The sequence below is a fragment of the Nerophis lumbriciformis genome, linkage group LG10, assembly GCF_033978685.3.
Source record: "Nerophis lumbriciformis linkage group LG10, RoL_Nlum_v2.1, whole genome shotgun sequence".
NCBI lineage: Eukaryota > Metazoa > Chordata > Actinopteri > Syngnathiformes > Syngnathidae > Nerophis > Nerophis lumbriciformis.
The window spans coordinates 27,662,359-27,684,656 of NC_084557.2; the positions used below are offsets into that span (position 1 = coordinate 27,662,359).

Sequence of the window (22,298 nt, forward strand, 5' to 3'; positions counted from 1 at the left end):
TTTAAACAATTCTCAAATGCATGTGCCAGATATTGAAAAAAAAAAAATTAAGTAACGTATACATTATTTTACCTAGTAATTAATTACATTTATTAAAGAATAATTCCGTTAGTAATTAAATTACTTTTTTATTAACATAACGAGTAACTATAATTAAATACTTTTTAAAAGTGATTTTCAGAACACTGCCTTGGCAAAGCAGTTTGTACATAACACCTTACAAGCTGCATCATACTGAAGCAGGAGGAGTCAATAAAAGTTACAATAATGCCAGCCAAAGGCGTCAAGATCATTTTTTTAAACGCAGGGCATTTAACCATGAAAATATGGAGAAGATGCCAATGCTGGGGTTGACAAGGAGATTTCTTTCTTGAATACTGGAGTAGTTTGTAGTACATTCTGTTGTTTATTTTTGAGTCTCAGGACATTTAACCGAACGTAATTGGACTGTACATGCTGGTGCTAAATCTAAGCCTAAATCAGTCCAAGTCTATGAGCATGAACTAATAAAGCCTGCTCGGAGGAAAGGCGAAACATCTTTTAAGACAAACTGAACAGCCTGGTTGCGATCGATTGAATGCCCTGAGAATACAACAACCTGGATGAATGAGAACATCCATAGACATAATTTTTTTGATACAGTATTGGTATCTTGAATGTTTTTTTCAGCATGTTACATGCTAGATTTCTGCTGTTTTCTGGCGAGAAATATATATATATATATATATATATATATATATATATATAGTCACGGATTCTATGGTTTACAGTGCTCAATACCGGGGTAGAGCGGAATATACGTTAGGTCAGGAAAAAACACAGAGGCTATTTCATCCCTACAAGCCTGTTTTGCAGGTTTCCCTGCAATAAAATCCCCTGACGAGCAGGGAAACCTGTGAAACAGGCTTGTAGGGAGGAAATAGCCTCTATGTTTTTCCCCGACCTAACGTGTATATATATATCCATCCATCCATTTTCTACCGCTTGTCCCATTCGGGATCGCGGGGGGTGCTGGAGCCTATTTCAGCTGCATTCGGACGGAAGTCGGGGTAGACCATATGTATTATTATTATATACATATATTGTATTTCATTTAACTTCAATGGGAAACATTAATTAAGATACAAATATTTTAAGTTACAAGCGCCATCACAGAATGGAGCTTGTAACTTAAAATATAAAATACTCATCTGTCAAAGCACTGCTGTATTTTATGTCCAAAAGTGTATTTTAATACTTCAGTGTATGTTTGTGTTGGGAAACTGAGTAATAGGAATATTGTTTCTCCGCTAATCACTGCCAGCAAGTCAAGTCAATTGTATTTATAAAGTACTAATTCACAACAGAAGCAGATCTAGAACCACACACCTCATACATTGAAGAGAACCAACTCAACCCTGCATGAGCCAACACTTGGAAAAAACTCCCTCAAGGGAAGAAACTTCGAACAGAACTCAAGTTCTGTGCGGTGGCCATCTGTCTTGACTAGTTGGGTTGAGACAGAAAGAGAGCATAGAAAATAGGCCATAGTAGTTTAGTGGCTCGGGAAGGGACAAGCGATTAAAGGTCATAACAATAGTAATTGATAATCACATTGACAGAAAATCAACTATGAGAACCACTACATCACCAATTGTACCAAATCCTTAAACTGACTGTACAGTACCTTGCTGTATCACTTCTCTAAGTCGATTATTGGTATTTCCACTTTTAAAGGGCACATTCTGACAGATCAGTGTAAATATTTATGACATCCAATGTGTGTGTCGTGCAAAACAAACAGAGCTTGAACATTTCGCACAACAGGGTTGAATTTCCATAGATCCTAAACATTCCAAGTTAGGAAAAGAACAAAAAATGTTTTCATGCGTTGTCATGCTTTGTGTATTTTAAACATCTATGTATAGTAGCTACTAGTGATACCACTGAATTTATTTCCGACCTGACACCTAGTAAAATGTAGCCTAGTATCAGCGATACCGATTCGTCGATACCGACACTTAGTGGAAATATACCTAATATGTCAGTCATGTATTTCGTTGCTGCTCTTGAGGAATCATCTTCAAACGATATAAAATCACATGGGTGAAACAAATGATGGCGTTATTTTGCACTGAATGTGTTATCTTTTTTATATTGTGTATGTGGTTTCTCCTAATAGCCTACAATACAATGCAATGATACATACACTTGCTCTTTTATAATACCTGAGTGATTGCAAGTAATTTTCTTAAATAAACACACGACAGACTGAGTGACTGAGCAGAGCACAGCGTGCTTACGCATTACGTACTTACCGAGGTGGAAGAAATTAATAGTTCCCACCAATCGCGTTTCATTTAGGCAAGATCTGATTTAGTTACTTCCTGTTAACGATATAGATTATCTCAAATAACTTAAGTATCGATATTTTTGAGATTTGGCATTAGAGCATAAAGATCAGGTATCAGCGATATTAATATTTCAGTATCGATCTGCACATCACTAGTAGCTACTGGTGTTGTAACGATACCAATATTTTGCTACCGGTACCGGTACTAAAATTATTTTGATACTTTTCGGTACTTTTCGGTACTTTTCTAAATAAAGGGGACCACAACAAAATTGCATTATTGGCTTTATTTTAACAAAAGATCTTAGGGTACATTAAACATATGTTTCTTATTGCAGTTAAGTCCTTAAATAAAATAGTGAACATACTAGACAACTTGTCTTTTAGTAGTAAGTAAACAAACACAGACTCCTAATTAGTCTGCTGATGTATGCAGTAACATATTGTTTCATTTATCATTCTATTATTTTGTCAACATTATTAAGGACAAGTGGTAGAAAATGGATTATTAATCTACTTGTTCATTTACTGTTAATATCTGATTACTTTCTCTTTTAACATGTTCTATCTACACTTCTGTTAAAATGTAATAATCACTTATTTTTCTGTTGTTTGATACTTTACGTTAGTTTTGGATGATATCACAAATTTGGGTATTAATCCGATACCATGTCGTTACAGGATCATACATTGGTCATATTCAAAGTCCTCATGTGTCCAGGGACATATTTCCTGAGTTTATAAACATAATATACAATTTTTAAAAACGAAAGAAGATGTTGTGATGCCAAAAAATATCTACGTAATCATAGTAGTATCGACGAGATACGTTCCTGTACTTGATATCATTACAGTGGATGTCAGGTGTAGATCCACCAATGGCGTTTGTTTACATTTCGATGCCGGTGAGCTGCGGTGTGTAGTGAAGCATATTTAGCTATTCCTCGTCCTGCAGGGATGATACTTGGAAGAAACGTACTTTATTTGTCGCCATGGAGGCGAGGATTAGTGATTTAGAAGTAACTAGAACACTGCCGACAGCGGATGGAGTTTAGCTGCTAGCTAGCTAGCCATGTCTTAAAGCACCTCTTCCTGAGGCTGTTTCAGTGTTATAACTTCACCTTTATCGTTAGTTTTTAAGCCAAAATGCGTCCATTCTCCCTTTTCTGTCTACACACTGTGTCTGCTTGTAAGTACTCTGTGATTGTGCACTGCCGAACATGCTCGTCTGCTCGTAAAACCAGCAATGTCACGACGGTATCATACCGAACATTTTTCATTAGTATCGCGGTACTGTACTAATACCGGTATACCGTACAACCCTAGTAGCTACTATAAAAAATAAGATTAATGCACATAAACGTGCACAAGTACATGCTGCAAATAAATACTTTTGAAAGATGACAGACTTAGTGTTTATTGGGGGATGAGAAAATGTGTGTTAACAGTGAGCCATGGTGGAGAATATGCTGTCCAAATACTGCATGTCTACATTAGCAAGAAGCGTTAGACCTGGAAAAATAGTCTCCTCAAAGGCACGGTAGATCAAACATAAGAATGGAACGTCCATTCTGCTTAAGTTCCCTGGGCTGAATGATTGGAGGTAACTAGATGGTAATGTCATCAGTCAAGGTGGACACTGTTGTCAACAGCAAAACATTTGTCCATTTGGTAATGATTTGTCATATAATTGTCAGTGGTTTGTTCCAATCGTATTTGGTAAAACATTCTCTCTTTAAATAGCTGCAGGGTGGCGGATGTGTAACGTTTACATGCACTAAAGTAAACCAAATTATTGCATGAACTGACTTGAAATAAACTTTCTACAACACATGTAAATGTTTATTATGTCAAAATTAAACTATTGTGTTGAAGTCTGGGGAAATTGTTATAAATCCCATCTACAGTCTTTAGTCACTCTGCAGAAAAAGGCCATTAGGATTGTATCCAATGTTCGCTACAGACATCATTCAAATCCACTATTCATAGAGTTAAAGAAACTTAAACTGCACGATGTGATCAACTTTAAAACTGCTCAAATTACAAACCCCGTTTCCATATGAGTTGGTAAATTGTGTTAGATGTAAATATAAACAGAATACAATTATTTGCAAATCCTTTTCAACCCATATTCAATTGAATGCATTACAAAGACAAGATATTTGATGTTCAAACTCATAAACTTTATTTTTGTGTTGCAAATAATAATTAACTTAGTAGTAGTTGAGAAAGGGCATGTTCACCACTGTGTTACATGGCCTTTCCTTTTAACAACACTCAGTAAACGTTTGGGAACTGAGGAGACACATTTTTCAAGCTTCTCAGGTGGAATTCTTTCCCATTCTTGCTTGATGTACAGCTTAAGTTGTTCAACAGTCCGAGGTCTCCGTTGTGGTATTTTAGACTTCATAATGCGCCACCCATTTTCAATGGGAGACAGGTCTGGACTACAGGCAGGCCAGTCTAGTACCCGCACTCTTTTACTATGAAGCCACGTTGATGTAACACGTGGCTTGGCATTGTCTTGCTGAAATAAGCAGGGGCGTCCATGGTAACGTTGCTTGGATGGCAACATATGTTGTTCCAAAACCTGTATGTACCTTTTCAGCATTAATGGCGCCTTCACAGATGTGTAAGTTACCCATGTCTTGGGCACGAATACACCCCCATACCATCACAGATGCTGGCTTTTCAACTTTGCGCCTATAACGATCCGGGTGGTTCTTTTCCTCTTTGGTCCGGAGGACACGGCGTCCACAGTTTCCAAAAACAATTTGAAATGTGGACTCGTCAGACCACAGAACACTTTTCCACTTTGTATCAGTCCATCTTAGATGAGCTCAGGCCCAGCGAAGCCGACGGCGTTTCTGGGTGTTGTTGATAAACGGTTTTCGCCTTGCATAGGAGAGTTTTAACTTGCACTTACAGATGTAGCGATCAACTGTAGTTACTGACAGTGGGTTTCTGAAGTGTTCCTGAGCCCATGTGGTGATATCCTTTACACACTGATGTCGCTTGTTGATGCAGTACAGCCTGAGGGATCAAAGGTCACAGGCTTAGCTGCTTACGTGCAGTGATTTCTCCAGATTCTCTGAACCCTTTGATGATATTACAGACCGTAGATGGTGAAATCCCTAAATTCCTTGCAATAGCTGGTTGAGAAAGGTTTTTCTTAAACTGTTCAACAATTTGCTCACGCATTTTTTGACAAAGTGGTGACCCTCACCCCATCCTTGTTTGTGAATGACTGAGCATTTCATGGAATCTACTTTTATACCCAACCATGGCACTCACCTGTTCCCAATTAGCCTGTTCACCTGTGGGATGTTCCAAATAAGTGTTTGATGAGCATTCCTCAACTTTATCAGTATTTATTGCCACCTTTCCCAACTTCTTTGTCACGTGTTGCTGGCATCAAATTCTAAAGTTAATGATTATTTGCACAAAAAAAAAATGTTTATCAGTTTGAACATCAAATATGTTGTCTTTGTAGCATATTCAACTGAATATGGGTTGAAAATGATTTGCAAATCATTGTGTTCCGTTTATATTTACATCTAACACAGTTTCCCAACTCATATGGAAACGGGGTTTGTATGTTTAGGGCATCCCAAAACTGTCTACCATCCAATATACATAACCCATTCCGGGATAGAGATGCTCACCATAGTTACAGTCTAAGAGGTAACAACAAATTATTATTGCCTAAATTTAGAAGAACTTTAAAATCAATGTGCCTTTCAGTGCGTGGAGTCACTCTGTGGAACAACTTAGGGGACGAGTTAAAAACGTGTTCTAACATCCATCCATCCATCCATCCATCCATCTTCTTCCGCTTATCCGAGGTCGGGTCGCGCGGGCAGCAGTCTAAGCAGGGAAGCCCAGACTTCCCTCTCCCCAGCCACTTCGTCCAGCTCCTCCCGGGGGACCCCGAGGCGTTCCCAGGCCAGCCGGGAGACATAGTCTTCCCAACGTGTCCTGGGTCTTCCCCGCGGCCTCCTACCGGTCGGACGTGCCCTAAACGGATGCCCGAACCACCTCATCTGGCTCCTCTCGATGTGGAGCGGCTTTACTTTGAGCTCCTCCCGGATGGCAGAGCTTCTCACCCTATCTCTAAGGGAGAGCCCCGCTACCCGGCGGAGGAAACTCATTTCGGCCGCTTGTACCCGTGATCTTGTCCTTTCGGTCATAACCCAGAGCTCACGACCATAGGTGAGGATGGGAACGTAGATCGACCGGTAAATTGAGAGCTTTGCCTTCCGGCTTAGCTCCTTCTTCACCACAACGGACCGATACAGCGTCCGCATTACTGAAGACGCCGCACCGATCCGCCTGTCGATCTCACGATTCACTCTTCCCTCACTCGTGAACAAGACTCCGAGGTACTTGAACTCCTCCACTTGGGGCAAGATCTCCTCCCCAACCCGGAGATAGCACTCCACCCTTTTCCGGGCGAGAACCATGGACTCGGACTTGGAGGTGCTGATTCTCATCCCAGTCGCTTCACACTCAGCTGCGAACCGATCCAGTGAGAGCTGAAGATCCTGGCCAGATGAAGCCATCAGGACCACATCATCTGCAAAAAGCAGAGACCTAATCCTGCAGCCACCAAACCGGATCCCCTCAACGCCTTGACTGCGCCTAGAAATTCTGTCCATAAAATTTATGAACAGAATCGGTGACAAAGGGCAGCCTTGGCGGAGTCCAACCCTCACTGGAAACGTGTCCGACTTACTACCGGCAATGCGGACCAAGCTCTGGCACTGATCATACAGGGAGCGGACTGCCACAATCAGACATTCCGATACCCCATACTCTCTGAGCACTCCCCACAGGACTTCCCGAGGGACACGGTCGAATGCCTTCTCCAAGTCCACAAAACACATGTAGACTGGTTGGGCAAACTCCCATGCACCCTCAAGGACCCTGCCGAGAGTATAGAGCTGGTCCACAGTTCCACGACCAGGACGAAAACCACACTGTTCCTCCTGAATCCGAGGTTCGACTATCCGGCGTAGCCTCCTCTCCAGTACACCTGAATAGACCTTACCGGGAAGGCTGAGGAGTGTGATCCCACGATAGTTAGAACACACCCTCCGGTTCCCCTTCTTAAAGAGAGGAACCACCACCCCGGTCTGCCAATCCAGTGGTACCGCCCCCGATGTCCACGCTATGCTGTAGAGTCTTGTCAACCAAGACAGCCCCACAGCATCCAGAGCCTTAAGGAACTCCGGGCGGATCTCATCTATCCCCGGAGCCTTGCCACCGAGGAGCTTTTTAACTACCTCAGCAACCTCAGCCCCAGAAATAGGAGAGCCCACCACAGACTCCCCAGGCACTGCTTCCTCATAGGAAGACGTGTTGGTGGGATTGAGGAGGTCTTCGAAGTATTCCCTCCACCGATCCACAACATCCGCAGTCGAGGTCAGCAGAACACCATCCTCGCCATACACGGTGTTGATAGTGCACTGCTTCCCCTTCCTGAGGCGGCGGATGGTGGTCCAGAATTGCTTCGAAGCCGTCCGGAAGTCGTTTTCCATGGCCTCACCGAACTCCTCCCATGTCCGAGTTTTTGCCTCTGCGACCGCTGAAGCCGCACACCGCTTGGCCTGTCGGTACCTGTCCGCTGCCTCGGGAGTCCTATGAGCCAAAAGAACCCGATAGGACTTCTTCTTCAGCTTGACGGCATCCCTCACCGCCGGTGTCCACCAACGGGTTCTAGGATTACCGCCACGACAAGCACCAACTACCTTGCGGCCACAGCTCTAATCAGCCGCCCCGACAATAGAGGCGCGGAACATGGTCCATTTGGACTCAATGTCCAACACCTCCCTCGTGACATGTTCAAAGTTCTTCCGGAGGTGGGAATTGAAACTCTCTCTGACAGGAGACTCTGCCAGACGTTCCCAGCAAACCCTCACAATGCGTTTGGGCCTGCCAGGTCTGTCCGGCATCCTCCCCCACCATCGCAGCCAACTCACCACCAGGTGGTGATCGGTAGAAAGCTCCGCCCCTCTCTTCACCCGAGTGTCCAAAACATGAGGCCGCAAATCCGATGACACAACTACAAAGTCGATCATGGAACTGCGGCCTAGGGTGTCCTGGTGCCAAGTGCACATATGGACACCCTTATGTTTGAACATGGTGTTCGTTATGGACAATCTGTGACGGGCACAAAAGTCCAATAAAAAAACACCGCTCGGGTTCAGATCCGGGCAGCCATTCTTCCCGATCACGCCTCTCCAGGTTTCACTGTCGCTGCCAACATGAGCATTGAAGTCCCCCAGTAGAACGAGGGAATCACCCGGGGGAGCACTCTCAAGTACTCCCTCGAGTGAATCCAAAAAGGGTGGGTACTCTGAGCTGCGGTTTGGCGTGTAAGCGCAAACCACAGTCAGGACCCGTTCCCCCACCCGAAGGCGAAGGGAAGCTACCCTCTCGTCCACCGGGTTGAACTCCAATGTACAGGCTCTGAGCCGGGGGGAAACAAGAATTGCCACCCCAGCCCGTCGCCTCTCACTGCCGACAACGCCAGAGTGGAAGAGAATCCAGCCCCTCTCGAGAGAACTGGTTCCAGAGCCCTTGCTGTGCGTCGAAGTGAGTCCGACTATATCTAGTCGGAACTTCTCCACCTCGCGCACTAGCTCAGGCTCCTTCCCCCCCAGCGAGGTGACGTTCCACGTCCCAAGAGCTAGCTTCTGTAGCCGAGGATCGGACCGCCAAGTGTCCTGCCCTCGGCTGCCGCCCAGCTCACATCACACCCAACCTCTATGACCCCTGCTATGGGTGGTGAGCCCATTGGAGGGGGGACCCACGGTGCCTCTTCGGGCTGGGCCCGGCCGGGCCCCATGGGGACAGGCCCGGCCACCAGGCGCTCGCCATCGTGCCCCACCTCCGGGCACGATGGCTCCAGAGGGGGGCCCCGGTGACCCGCGTCCGGGCAAGGGAAATCTGGGTTCCTTAGTCGTTTTCTTCATAGAGGTCTTCGAGCTGCTCTTTGTCTGAACCCTCACCTAGGACCAGTTTGTCTTGGGAGACCCTACCAGGGGGCATGAAGCCCCCGGACAACATAGCTCCTAGGATCATTGGGACACGCAAACTCCTCTACCACGTTAAGGTGGCAGCTCAGAGAGGAGGTGTTCTAACATGATTTAATTTAAAAGACTGTTTAAATAAGAAGTACTGAAGAAGTACGAGGAGGAAAGAGAGTGATGCCCTCAGCACAGAGCGATGGGAGAGAGGTGTATGGTCAGAGAGTGTTTGGGCGTGTGTGTGTGTGTGTGTGTGTGTGTGCGTGTGTGTGTGTGTGTGTGTGTGTGTGTGTGTGTGTGTGTGTGTGTGTGTGTGTGTGTGTTTTGTCTCGTCTTGTCTTGTCTCATACTAACAGTGGTACCATTGTATTGTTAGTGTACAGGAGTTGTTCTTGTTTTCGTTTGTATGGTGTTGTTCTTGTATTATAGTGTTTATGTTAAATGTGGAATGAGTGAGAGGGGTTGGGATATTATAAGCATCTGCTTCATCCAACCCCTTTGCAAGCCTTGCATAAATGTCTATGCCAAAATAAAAATAAAAATGTGTTGTTGTACTGTGCAGCTTTGAAATAAATACTTCAATTTAATTCAAATGTCTTAACTTGATCGTGTTTGGCTTTTTAAAATTGGATTAACATGCAGTATCTAGATCATACAATTGGAAACTCTCTAGTCGGGTTGTACGATATACCCGGTATTGGTATAGTACCGCGATACTAATGAATCAGTTTAATAGCTAATAGCTCACCTGCGTCAAAATATAAACAAACGCCATTGGTGGATCTACACTTGACATCCACTGTAATAATACCAACTCCAGGAGCGTATCTAGTCGGTATTGCTATGATTACATCAATATTTTATCACATCACAAAATCTTTTTTTCGTTTTTTTTTTAATTTATATTTTGTTTATAAACTCAGGATATATGTCCCTGGACACATGAGGACTTTGAATATGACCGTTGTATGATCCTGTAACTACTTGGTATTGGATCGATACTCAAATTTGTGGTATCATCCAAAACTAATGTAAAGCATCCAAACAACACAGGAATAAGAGATAGTTACATTTTAATATAAGTGTAGATAGAACATGTTAAAAGAGAAAGTAAGCAGGTTTAAACAGTAAATGAACAAGTAGATTGATAATTAATTTTCTACTACTTGTCCGTAATAATTTTGACAAAATAATAGAATGATAAATGATACAATATGTTACTGCATACGTCAGCAGACTAAATTAGGAGCCTTTGTTTGTTTACTTACTACTAAAAGACAAGTCGTCTTGTATGTTCACTATTTTATTTAAGGACAAACTTGCAATAAGAAACATATGTTTAATGTACCCTAAGATTTTTTGTTAAAATAAAGCCAATAATGCCATTTTTTGTGGTCCCCTTTATTTAGAAAAGTATCAAAAAGTATCGAAATACATTTTGGTAACGATACCGGTACCAAAATATTGGTATCGGGACAACACTACTCTCTAGCTGGGAGTGAGCTATCTGCAGCAATCTCTGCAGGAGGAGCAGCACACCTCTCTATTATAATATGTATACACCAAGTATACAAATTAAAGATAAAAAAGCTGAAATAAGTCATTATTTTTTAAAGTATATGACTAAAATAAAAACACACCCCTTTAATCCTTATGTAAGACAATCACACATGTTTTTCTCTTTTTTTTTTGCATTCTAACTAATAAATAAATGAGGGCAAAAGTATGAAAAGATAAGCTTACATAGTAGGAAAAGAGAACAAGACTATAAAAATGAACAAGGGATAGATTAAAAAAATCAGGGCGTATCATCGCCATCATTTCAATCATTTTCACTCAACTGTCATTGCAAAATGACGCACGTAGGCGCAAACTGCATCCATCCATCCATCCATTCTCTGACGCTTGTCCCTGTCAGGGTCACGGGTTGTGCTGGAGCCTATCCCAGCTGCACTCGGGCGGAAGGCGCGGTACACAACGAGTCAATTTTTATTAAATGTAATTTTTTTTTAGATGAGGCCCTTCAATTGAATCTGTAACTGTATGCTAACAAACAAAAAGTAGACTTTTCAATAGCAGTATTGTAAACTGATGTAGTCGATGTAAATAAAGTAGTAACAAAAGATCGATTTCTTTGTCATTTAAAGCTGCCGAGCAGATCGTTCATACGGTATAGAAAGAAATTCTGTTTTCTTAAATAATGGTTAATATGTAATGCTTAATATTATATTAAAGTTAAAGTTAAAGTACCACTGATAGTCACACACCACACACACACACGAGGTGTGGTGAAATTACCCTCTGCATTTGACCCATCACCCTTGATCACCCCCTGGGAGGTGAGGGGAGCAGTGAGCAGCAGTGGTGACCGCGTGCTGGAATCATTTTGGTGATTTAACCCCCAATTCCAACCCTGGATGCTGAGTGCCAAGCAGGGAGGTAATGGGTCCCATTTTTATAGTCTTTGGTATGACTCGGCCGGGGTTTGAACTCACGACCTACCGATCTCAGGGCGGACACTTTAACCACTAAGCCACTGAGCAGGTTATTGAAATAAAGAATACTAAACAAAAAAAGAAAGAAAATCATTGTAACAGTGATGGCGTGTACGAAATGCCGTAAAATAGTTGACAGAAAGTAACATAGTTTGTGCGAACGTGTGGATGGATCTTGTCTTCCAGTAATGTAGCGACATTCATATTAGCATTTAAGCTAGCTGGCAAGTAGTGCTAGTGTGCTTCTCCAGTAATGCTCCCAGTCTGTGGAACGATCTCCCTGACCACCCGAGGGCACCACAGACTGTGGATGCTTTTAAAAAAGTCTTAAAAGCCCTTCTTTTTTAGATATGTGCATACTAGCTATAGCTATTTGGCTGTTCTAGTTTTTATTTTTATTTATTTCTTTATTATCTTTTTAATTATTTTATTTTATTTATTTATTTTTTAATACACTGTAGCACTTTGAGATTGTTTACTCAATATAAAGTGCTTTTTACAAATAAAATCTATTAATATTATTATTATTATTATTAGATAGCTGTTTGTGAATTTATCAAAGTGTGTTTATCAATCACAGTTTTATGATAACTTCACATGTAGATGTGAAAATAGTAGAAACTAAATTATTTGAGAATTCAGACTACTTTAGTGCATGAAAAACTTACTGTTGTCACAAAAGCCTTGTGGTTAGAGTGTCCGCCCTGAGATCGGTAGGTCGTGAGTTCAAACCCTGGCCAAGTCATACCAAAGACTATAAAAATGGGACCCATTACCTCCCTGCTTGACACTCAGCATCAAGGGTTGGAATTGGGGGTTAAATCACCAAAATGATTCCCGAGCGTGGCCAACGCTGCTGCTCACTGCTCCCCTCAACTCCCAGTAGGTGGAACAAGGGGATGGGTGAAATGCAGAGGATAACACACTTGTGTGTGTGTGACTATCAGTGGTACTTTAACTTTAACTTTAAAACACAAAAGGCCTAGTTGGGATATGCATTTGGCTCACAGCTGGGACATTTCTGTGTGTTCTTGCAGTGTTTGTATAGGTTCCCTCCACTGCCTAATTATGGATGTTTATTCAATTTAACAAACTGAAATTCCACCTAAAGCAAGTTGCTCATCTATTTTGAGCGGAGTCAGAACAGGATTAGGCCAAGTGAGCATGATCGTGCCGCACCAGTCATGAGGCCATTGCAACCTCATTTGCTCCAAGTTTGCATTCTTTACCTGTCCTTTTTTGACATATGTAATGCAATGTAAGCGTGAATTGTTCTTTGTGTTTGCTTTGTCGAGGAAATTCATTGTAGTGACATCTGTTTAACATGCCATTGGGAATGCTGGTGGAGTACCTTAGAGAAGGATTAGTGGGAGTTTGGAGCTGTTTGTTCTTCCTTCACATTACCCTCCCCTTCTTGAGAGCTTAGTAGCTGATTGACAGGCCGCAGTGATTCTGGAGGTCACGGAGCGTATAGACCTGAGGGGTAGGACCTACTTTCATGACCCAACATGCAGGCTGACACCAGATTATCTGGTGTTCTTGGGACGGAGAAGTGCTTTAGTAGTACTGTATGTAGGGTGTGGATTTCCGACATTGATCATGTGTGGAGTGCATACAAAATTAATCACGATAAATCACTTTTTATTTTGTTTTTAACATGCACATGGAGATGAATGAATTACTTAATCAATCAAATGGATGTCTGTATGTGTTTGGGCAGAGGGTATGATAAATTCTGTACATTAAATACTAGGGCTGTTCTGTCTACAGGGTGGTAACTTTCCAATGTGTTGTTAGCATTATATGCCGCCCTCTTTTTGAGTATGTAAACTATGCCTCACGGAACACACAAGCAGACACATTACATTTGTGTGTTGTCAGCTAATGACAGTGGTTTGGCTAAGTTTAGCTACAAGCTGTCATTGAATGTATACTATCATAACAACAACAGGACTGCAAATTGTTAGTTACTTCTCTAAGGACTGATTTTGTATGTGTGCACAGGGTCCAAGCATGTACATGTGTACCCCAGCTGGTTCTGCCCCATGCCGTTTTACCGAATTCCGCACGGAGACTCGAACCCGGGTCGTTCGTATTGAGAAGGACAGTGTGCTGACCACTGGACTAAAAGACCGAGCTGGCAGCCCAGCAGCCAGCACTACTCTTGAAATCGTCGGGGAGTGAAGTTTACCAATGAACATCTAGCACGACATGGCTGGACCCCGTTACACTCATCCTCATCCGGGTCACAGAGGGTGACACTGGAGGGGATGGATGGGCCAAATGGAGGCAAATCCTTCATTATTCTCCAAGCAACACTGTAGAAGGTGTTTTCAGAGCAGGGGCTGTGTTCTAAGTGTGAGTGGATATTTTTAGGGGTAAAAAGCAACGCTCCAGACTCCTGAAAGATTATGGTGACAATGTCGTTTCCGACGTGCTGAGGGTTGTTGGGCATGTATGGCAGCATGGTGGATATGTGGAACATGACTTTGTAACCTTGTAAGGTGGCGTACAGGGAGGGAGTGGGTGCCTGTTGAGTCAGTCTTTGTGTCAAGCTGAGCGGAGTATTTGGTGAACTCCTTGAGAAGAACCTGCTCGCCAAACAGCTCCAGGAACGCTGAGAAGGCGGGTGACGTCTCCTCGTTGTTGTACATCTTCTTCTCGGTGCTTTGGCCTGCGCGGCACAGCAGAACACCTACCTTGTGTTTCTGAATTAACCCCTGATCGTCCAGTTTAAGGAGCTGCTCAGTGACTTTGGGCATGCCAAGTGTTAGTCGCAAGCAGGACACGTCAAGTTCCGGATCCACCTGCTCCAAGACCTCTTTTAGTGGCAGGCCGCACACCGTGCAGTTCCTCCCCGTCGACACAACCACTTCCTCCAAGATGGAATCTCGAAGGGTCACCAGCTCGCTCTTTCTCACTATCCGACAGTACTGATACGGGTCTTTCAGGTCTTTGGTTTCCTCTAATTTTTCCTTACAGATATTCACAGCCACGGGACCCAGCTTTTCATCAGTCCCAGAGTAGTTGGAGTGTTCTTTCCCATGAAAGTAGTCTCCTTAGTACCTGGCCTCCAGGTCAACGTGCTCTATGCTGTACTCTTTAAGTCTGTCCAGTCGTGCGACCTGCTGTTCTTTAGGCACCTCCAGCACAGAGATATTGGCATTACTTCTCCTCAGTCAACCACTTGCTCCAACTCCTCCTCCCTATCCTCGCTCTGCTGATGAGCTGAGAAGGCTGATGTTGCGCTCCCCATAAACCCCATTCTCATTGAGAACGTGGGGGCAACTAAGGAGCAGTGGGCCTAAGCTGTGAGCTCTGGGTGGAAGGTCCGTAGGGTCCAAGACCAGTAGTTGAGCTAGTATTCTGGACCCATAGTTAAATCCTTAATGCTGGCATATACGGGTTCATTACCGCTTACAGCCAAGGATCTGGACACAGACATGGACACAGAGGCAGCTAATGCCCCTGTGGCTGTGTTCCTTCTCTGGGTCACATAGCCTCGCTGGGCTGCAGCCTCATGAAGGTCGTCAAACAGGATACTCGTTGTAGACAAAGCTCTTGGGGCATACCTACACCTTGTAGGATGCTTCTGATGAACCCCGTCCTCACTCGTCTCTCCTTTCCCTCCATCTTGCTCCACTGCGCAGTGTCAACTGACACTGCGAAGTTTCGGAAATAATGATGATGTCCCCAGTGAAGATTCCGTCCCGCCACTTTTTTTCCTGACTCGCTTGCCTCTCTCCTTCCTTCGCTTGTCCCCAGCCAGAGTGGAAGCTGGTGAGGCAGCACCAGAGAGGGTGGTGGTCGGTCTGGAGTCTGACGCATATAGAGGCTTGTGGGGGCTGAGCTACGCTGGTCAGGCCTTTTACTGGTGGAACTGAGTGATCATGTCAAAAAAGCTATGCTCAGTGGTACCCTGGATGTCGATGGAATAAGTGCTGCTGTACTCTCTGATCAAGGTCCACATTGCTCCATCTCCTCGGACCTCAACCTCATTCTCATCGTGTTCACTTAGTCACCTCACTATTGGAGCTCTGCCTAAGTCGTGGGAAGACACGTAAGCTAAGACCAGCTGGACAGTGGAGAAGCAAAGGATTGTGTCCAGCCAACTCACCTCGCTGATGAACGCTCTTTCAGACTCCCCTATCGCTGTGTCTCTCCAGTTCACTATCATTAGCTGAGAGAGGTGCTGTCTGAGATGGAGTTCAAAGGCATTTTCAGCAAGTCAGTCAGTGAGTATGCCTCCCTGCTGGTTCTCGTCTGGAAGAAGTCAGGGCAGTTGAGGATCTGCACGGACTTCTGGTGGCTTAACGCCAAGACCATGACAGACGGTACACAGACTTCCCAACAACCAAGGCCTGTATGAGTACAACTGACTTCCCCAGGGCTTGTGAAACAGCCCCACATCCTTTATGCAAATGATGATCAGCATCTTTGGGAACTTGAACTTCTCCAGCTTCCTTTGCCATTTGGATGACCAGCTCGTTTTCGCTCCATCCGAAGAGGAACCCCTGAAGCAGCTGGAGAGTGTCTTCTTGTGCCTCAGAGCCAACAACCTGAAACTGGCACATAAGAAGTGCTACTTTTTGCGCAGGACTGTGAAGTTCTGGGTCATGTAGTGGACAGTAGTGACGTCTCAGTTGACCAGGAGAAAGTGAAAGTCATCTCAGATTTTAAGAAGGAGGATCTTATGGAAGACGAAAGCTGCACCCCATCACAGCAAAAAGTCAAGTCTTTCCTCGACATGGTGCTTTCTTACCAGCATTTCATCCCTGGCTGTTCTTCTGTTGCAAAGTCACTTTACACCTTGACTGCAGGACAGAAGGGGGGTGCCAAGGGCTCATTTGGGCAGAGAAGAGGAGGCACTTTCAGAAAACTGACTCCTCAGGACTGGACTTCTGCCTTTGAAAAGTGCACTTATTAGTGTGGTGCTGCCACACCCAGACTTTGACAGGCCCTCAATCGTCTGCACTGATGCTTACCTTGATGGCCTGGGTGCAGTCGTGTCCCAAGTCGCTGATAGCGAAGAGCGAGCAAAACCCATCGCTTTTGCAAGCAAACGTCTCAGCCAACTATCCTATCACAGATTTGAGTTCTTAGCCCTTAAATGGGCAGCTTGTGATAAATACAGCCACTGGCTCAAGGTTCACAGGTTTAGTGTCTGGTCAAACAACAATTCTCTCACTCACATCCTGACAAAGCCAAAATGTAATGCCTATAAACATAAGTGGGTCTCCAAACTGGCTCCATATATGTTTGTGATTAAGCACATCACTAGCAGGCATAACGTGGTGACAGATGCACTCAGTAGAGACCCATTTGTGACACTTTTGGGAGAGCGGCTGCTGTGTGAGCCTTATGCTAAGCTGCTGAATCATGTCAATGATGGATGTGTGCAAGATGCATTCCTCTTCACTTGCCAGCCACAATCATTGAGGTGTCACCCTCACCTTGCCTTCATTGAGAATTCAATGTCCGAAGAATTAGTTCCTTCTATCCTTTCTTCTTTGAAATAATGGGACAGTACTCCTCGCCAGCGTGCTACCTCCCTAGCAAACCACCTCACAACCTTGGAACCTCCTGGCCAGGACGCTTTGCCTTCCCTGTCGCTTGTTGACCTTCAGTCACACCAACAAAGAGCCTAAAGTTTGTTTGATGTTTTGTCAATATTTGAAACCATTGTCTATTATCCCCCCTACTGTAATATGTGTTGGACACGCCTTTCTACTTCCCTTTTGTCCACGATATCTACGTGAGAGGTAGGTGTGACGACAGAAAAGGGTATTTATTGTCTCATTAAGAACTTTATTTCACTATTATTTATTGTTCTGTATTTAGTAGGGGCTCAACATTTGGGAAAATAATATTTACTAGATCATTTGTATTTCCTGTATATTGTCAGGTATGTTATTTTTATTTCACTGTGTTATCGTATGTAATGCCTTTGTATCCACAATATCTACGTGAGAGGGGCTAGACCTTTTGCAAAACTATTGACTTTACCATTTGTAATTACTGCATATCGTCAGATGCACCGAACAAGTAAAGTGCAGTTGAGCAGCAGCCCTGGTATCGGTCGTAAATAATCTTGCCTTCCTTCATACTTGCTCCAAGCGAGGCATTTGGAGTTCAAGTAGTTATTGACAAATTTTGCCTTAGTTACATCACCGATATCCCCATATATGGTAGAGGTTTACCCAAAGAGCTTTGCACAAGTTCACCATTGTTATTCAGTTGTATTCCGATGTTGTAATCATTAAAGGGGAACATTATCACAATTTCAGAAGGGTTAAAACCATTAAAAATCAGTTTCCAGTTGCTTATTTTATTTTTCGAAGTTTTTTTAAAAATTTTACTCATCACGCAATATCCCTAAAAAAAGCTTCAAAGTGCCTGATTTTAACCATCGTTATATACACCCGTCCATTTTCCTGTGACGTCACATAGTGATGCCGATACAAACAAACATGGCGGATAGAACAGCAAGTTTATAGCGACATTAGCTCGGATTCAAACTCGGATTTCAGCGGCTTAAGCGATTCAACAGATTACGCATGTATTGAAACGGATGGTTGTAGTGTGGAGGCAGGTAGCGAAAACGAAATTGAAGAAGAAACTGAAGCTATTGAGCCATATCGGTTTGAACCGTATGCAAGCGAAACCGACGAAGACGACACGACAGCCAGCGACACGGGAGAAAGCGAGGACGAATTTGGCGATCGCCTTCTAACCAATGATTGGTATGAGTTTGTTTGGCATTAAAGGAAACTAACAACTATGAACTAGGTTTACAGCATATGAAATACATTTGGCAACAACATGCACTTTGAGAGTGCAGACAGCCCAGTTTTCATCAATTAATATATTCTGTAGACATACCCTCATCCGCTCTCTTTACCTGGGGGTCTGGCGGCAGATTTCTTTGACTTTATCGTTGGAAATGCATCTGCTTTGAGTGTCGCAGGATATCCACATATTCTTGCCATCTCTGTCGTAGCATAGCTTTCGTCGGTAAAGTGTGCGGAACAAACGTCCAATTTCTTGCCACTTTTGCATCTTTGGGCCACTGGTGCAACTTGAATCCGTCCCTGTTCGTGTTGTTACACCCTCCGACAACACACCGACGAGGCATGATGTCTCCAAGGTACGGAAAACAGTCGAAAAAACGGAAAATAACAGAGCTGATTTGCCTCGGTGTTTGTAATGTGTTTGAGAAAATGGCGTATTGCTTCCCGATGTGACGTCATCGCTCCGAGAGCGAAAAATAGAAAGGCGTTTAATTCGCCAAAATTCATCCATTTAGAGTTCGGAAATCGGTTAAAAAAATATATGGTCTTTTTTCTGCAACATCAAGGTATATATTGACGCTTACATAGGTCTGGTGATAATGTTCCCCTTTAAGTTCCTTCCTTTTCTCAATCTTCAGTTGTTCGGCAGACATTTCATGTTAGGTTCACTGAAGGCACTAAATTGCCATAGGTGTAAGTGTGAATGATAGTTTTTCTATGTGCTCAACAATTGGCTGGTGACCAGTCGAGGGTACCACGTCTTTTGGCCAAACTAATGAGGATAAGCAAAATGGATGGATGAATGATTGGACATTACATCCATACATTGTAACATCACAAACTTTTTTATGTATGCAATATCAACGGGTTATATAGCTATTGAATGATCCCCTTATGGGTATCATCTAATGGCTACTGCACTGTATGTGGAATTTGATACAAACTGCTGCACTTTATATACTTCTGCACTTTAAATGAAGCTGCTAAAATACTTCAACTTGACTGCCCCCTGATTTGTAATTCACATACCTTCTATGTATTGTATTTGTATTTTACATTGTTTATCATTATGTAATTTTAATATTGTTGTGTATTTTCAATCCTGTGTCATTTTATTGTGGATGTTAGATGCACAATAAAAGGACTACGGATGGAAATTAGCATGGTGCTAAATCTGGTGCAGCCATCTTCTTAATGTAACTGCACATTGTCCTTCAAATAAACAAATACAAAAAAACATAACAGCAAAAACATTTATATTTATAGGGTGTACTCACATTAGTCGATTGGAACTGTACCTGCATGCATGCAACAAAGCCCCATCAGAGAATAACTGTAATGAACTCGCTGGTCGCCATATTGATAACCGCTCCCTTTCTTATTAAGAAATACATATAAAGACGAACCTCCACATGGTCAAAACACAAAGCACATTTATTCACTCGAGTACATTCACGCTTAAATAAAGACGTGGCCATTCAATTAATGCAACCATCCCCGCAAGACATACTGTAAATGATAGCAACCATTTTGCACAATACAGAAAACGACTTAAAATTAGACTAATGCCCAATGTCTGGAAAATTGCAGTGGTGCACAATGAAGTGATGGCACGAGCAAACAGGCTGAAGCAGAACCATTTGACAGGACTTTCAAAATCAATGTACCCTGCATAAATTCATTCTGCAGCCATGTCTGTTCAACCAAAGAGGTGTGTTTCATCATCTCACACACATTCCAGCTGCCTCGCTTCCTGTTCCTCTAAGCTCGGATACTCAAGCGTTAATCTTGTGTAAAAAAAAAATAATAATAATGGTGGCATTCAACATAATTTGTGCATTACTATAACATAATACAACTATAACGAGGCTTATATTGCCCGTAGACCACTAGCCATTTATTTCACATTTGACAACTAATTAAAATGTAGTCAATCCTTCAAGAAATCTCTTACCTATTTATCTTAACGTTGACACTTAAGTCCCCTTTGCTGGAATCTTTTTCCATTCATCTTGGAGATCTGACAGTCTGCTGAGCTTAGTGTTTTCAGAGCACAGACACCTGAAGCTCCTTTTCTGGTAGAAGACACAATGCTTCTTTTATTTAACTGTTGTGCATGACTTTTTTTTACGTAAGTCAGGTTGTTTTCATAACGTTGATTATTAAACTCAAGTTTTGTGACCGTTCATCACATCAATACATTTTAACGCCATTTCTATCCAGCCTTTTGTTTCTATTTGAACCTGATCTTTGTTTTTCTTCACAGTGGCTTTGCTGCTTACTTGAAAGGAATCAAGTCATGTCTTAAAAACTGAAGTCTGCTGATTGAAGACTGTGCTGTCCAAAGGTAAGCCCCTCAACTTTAACCTCACCATTACAGCAACAGTGTTCAAAACACTTGCATTACATTACACAGAGAAGAGTCAAGTTAAGTCATATAGTTTTATACCAGGGTTTATTCTTTAGTTCTAAATTGAGCAGATGTGTTGCCTTTTTTATGCAACTAAGGATGGGTACCAAATCCGGTACGTTTTGGGCACCAACCGAATTTTGTCGGTAATATCGGGTATCAATTCACGTAAACTCAAACAATGTCAAATTCCGATACATTTGTTGCTAATGACATCACATCTGGTTGCAGACTAAACACCGTTCAATGCCAACAAAGTATGGAAATGCAAAGTAAGGTTTTAATTTTGTGTGTTCCTGTCTTGAAAGATGAATTTCATGTAAAAAAACAAACATTACATGCACCTCCTCCTTCTTTAATTTAGCCATCACCCTTGCCCTTTTGATTGGGTTTCTCAGGCAGTTTACATTAAAAAAATCTGTATTTTAAATCACCTTGCACCATATTATGACGGAACACAACTTGTATATTTGGAAACGAGACAAAACAGCCCAAATATATACCCTTAGATATTTCATCTTTTCAAGCAGTGTTTTTAAATTTGACATTCCCCCAAAAGAAGGAATTTGCGAAATTATTCTGTGGCTAACAAGTGATGAGTACCTCTTGCTGCCTCTTGCTTCTTTAAATCCTCCTCCCATCTTCTGTGGTCCGAAAAAGTACACAGTCACCTTAAATTCATTTTGTAAATCTCTCTTTTGCAGAGATCTTCATTGTTTCTTTGTTAATTGATATTTTTAACATTGTTGATTTTAGTCATTTTAGGCATGTCTGACAATAATTTGCAGAGGCAAGAATCGGTACAGTTTGAGACATAACAGTAAATCATTAGCTGTAGGCTGATGATCTTGTTGGGTTTAGCACCATCCAGTAAAGATGTGTTAAATACATATACAAATACATGAATATTTACTGTTTTAAATATAGCCGTGCATGAGTATAGTAAGCTCTGTAAACCCAAGGCAAAAGCTCTCAGTTATTGTATAGTTTAAACGCTGATGGGATAAGATTGGCATTATAGTGTTTTGTGTTAGCGTTGGTTTTATTATTTAAATGTTTTATTTAAAAGACATTGCCAAGTTGTTGTTCACTAGCCTTGACTGTGTTTCATGGTTCAATCTTTTTGATTAAGTACTTGAATTCAGCAAAATGGATATCAAGTATAGTGACTGGCCTAGGGCATGTTTATTTTTATTATTTTTAATATGTGTATAAAATTATATTATTTGTTCATAGCCA

General features: G+C 42.6%; 1 long non-coding RNA gene and 1 pseudogene across 1 annotated transcript in view; one reads left to right on the forward strand and one right to left on the reverse strand.

Annotated features, from left to right (window-relative positions):
* The window catches only part of LOC133612127 (uncharacterized), a 404,739-nt gene extending 383,752 nt beyond the window's left edge, over nt 1-20,987 (forward strand). Inside the window, exon 5 of the long non-coding RNA XR_009816084.1 lies at nt 20,916-20,987. This is a non-coding gene — a long non-coding RNA (uncharacterized lncRNA). The remainder of the gene's footprint in view (nt 1-20,915) is intronic.
* LOC133612773 (signal-induced proliferation-associated 1-like protein 3 pseudogene) lies at nt 14,017-16,035 on the reverse strand (annotated as a pseudogene).
* Nucleotides 20,988-22,298: the final 1,311 nt, after the last annotated feature.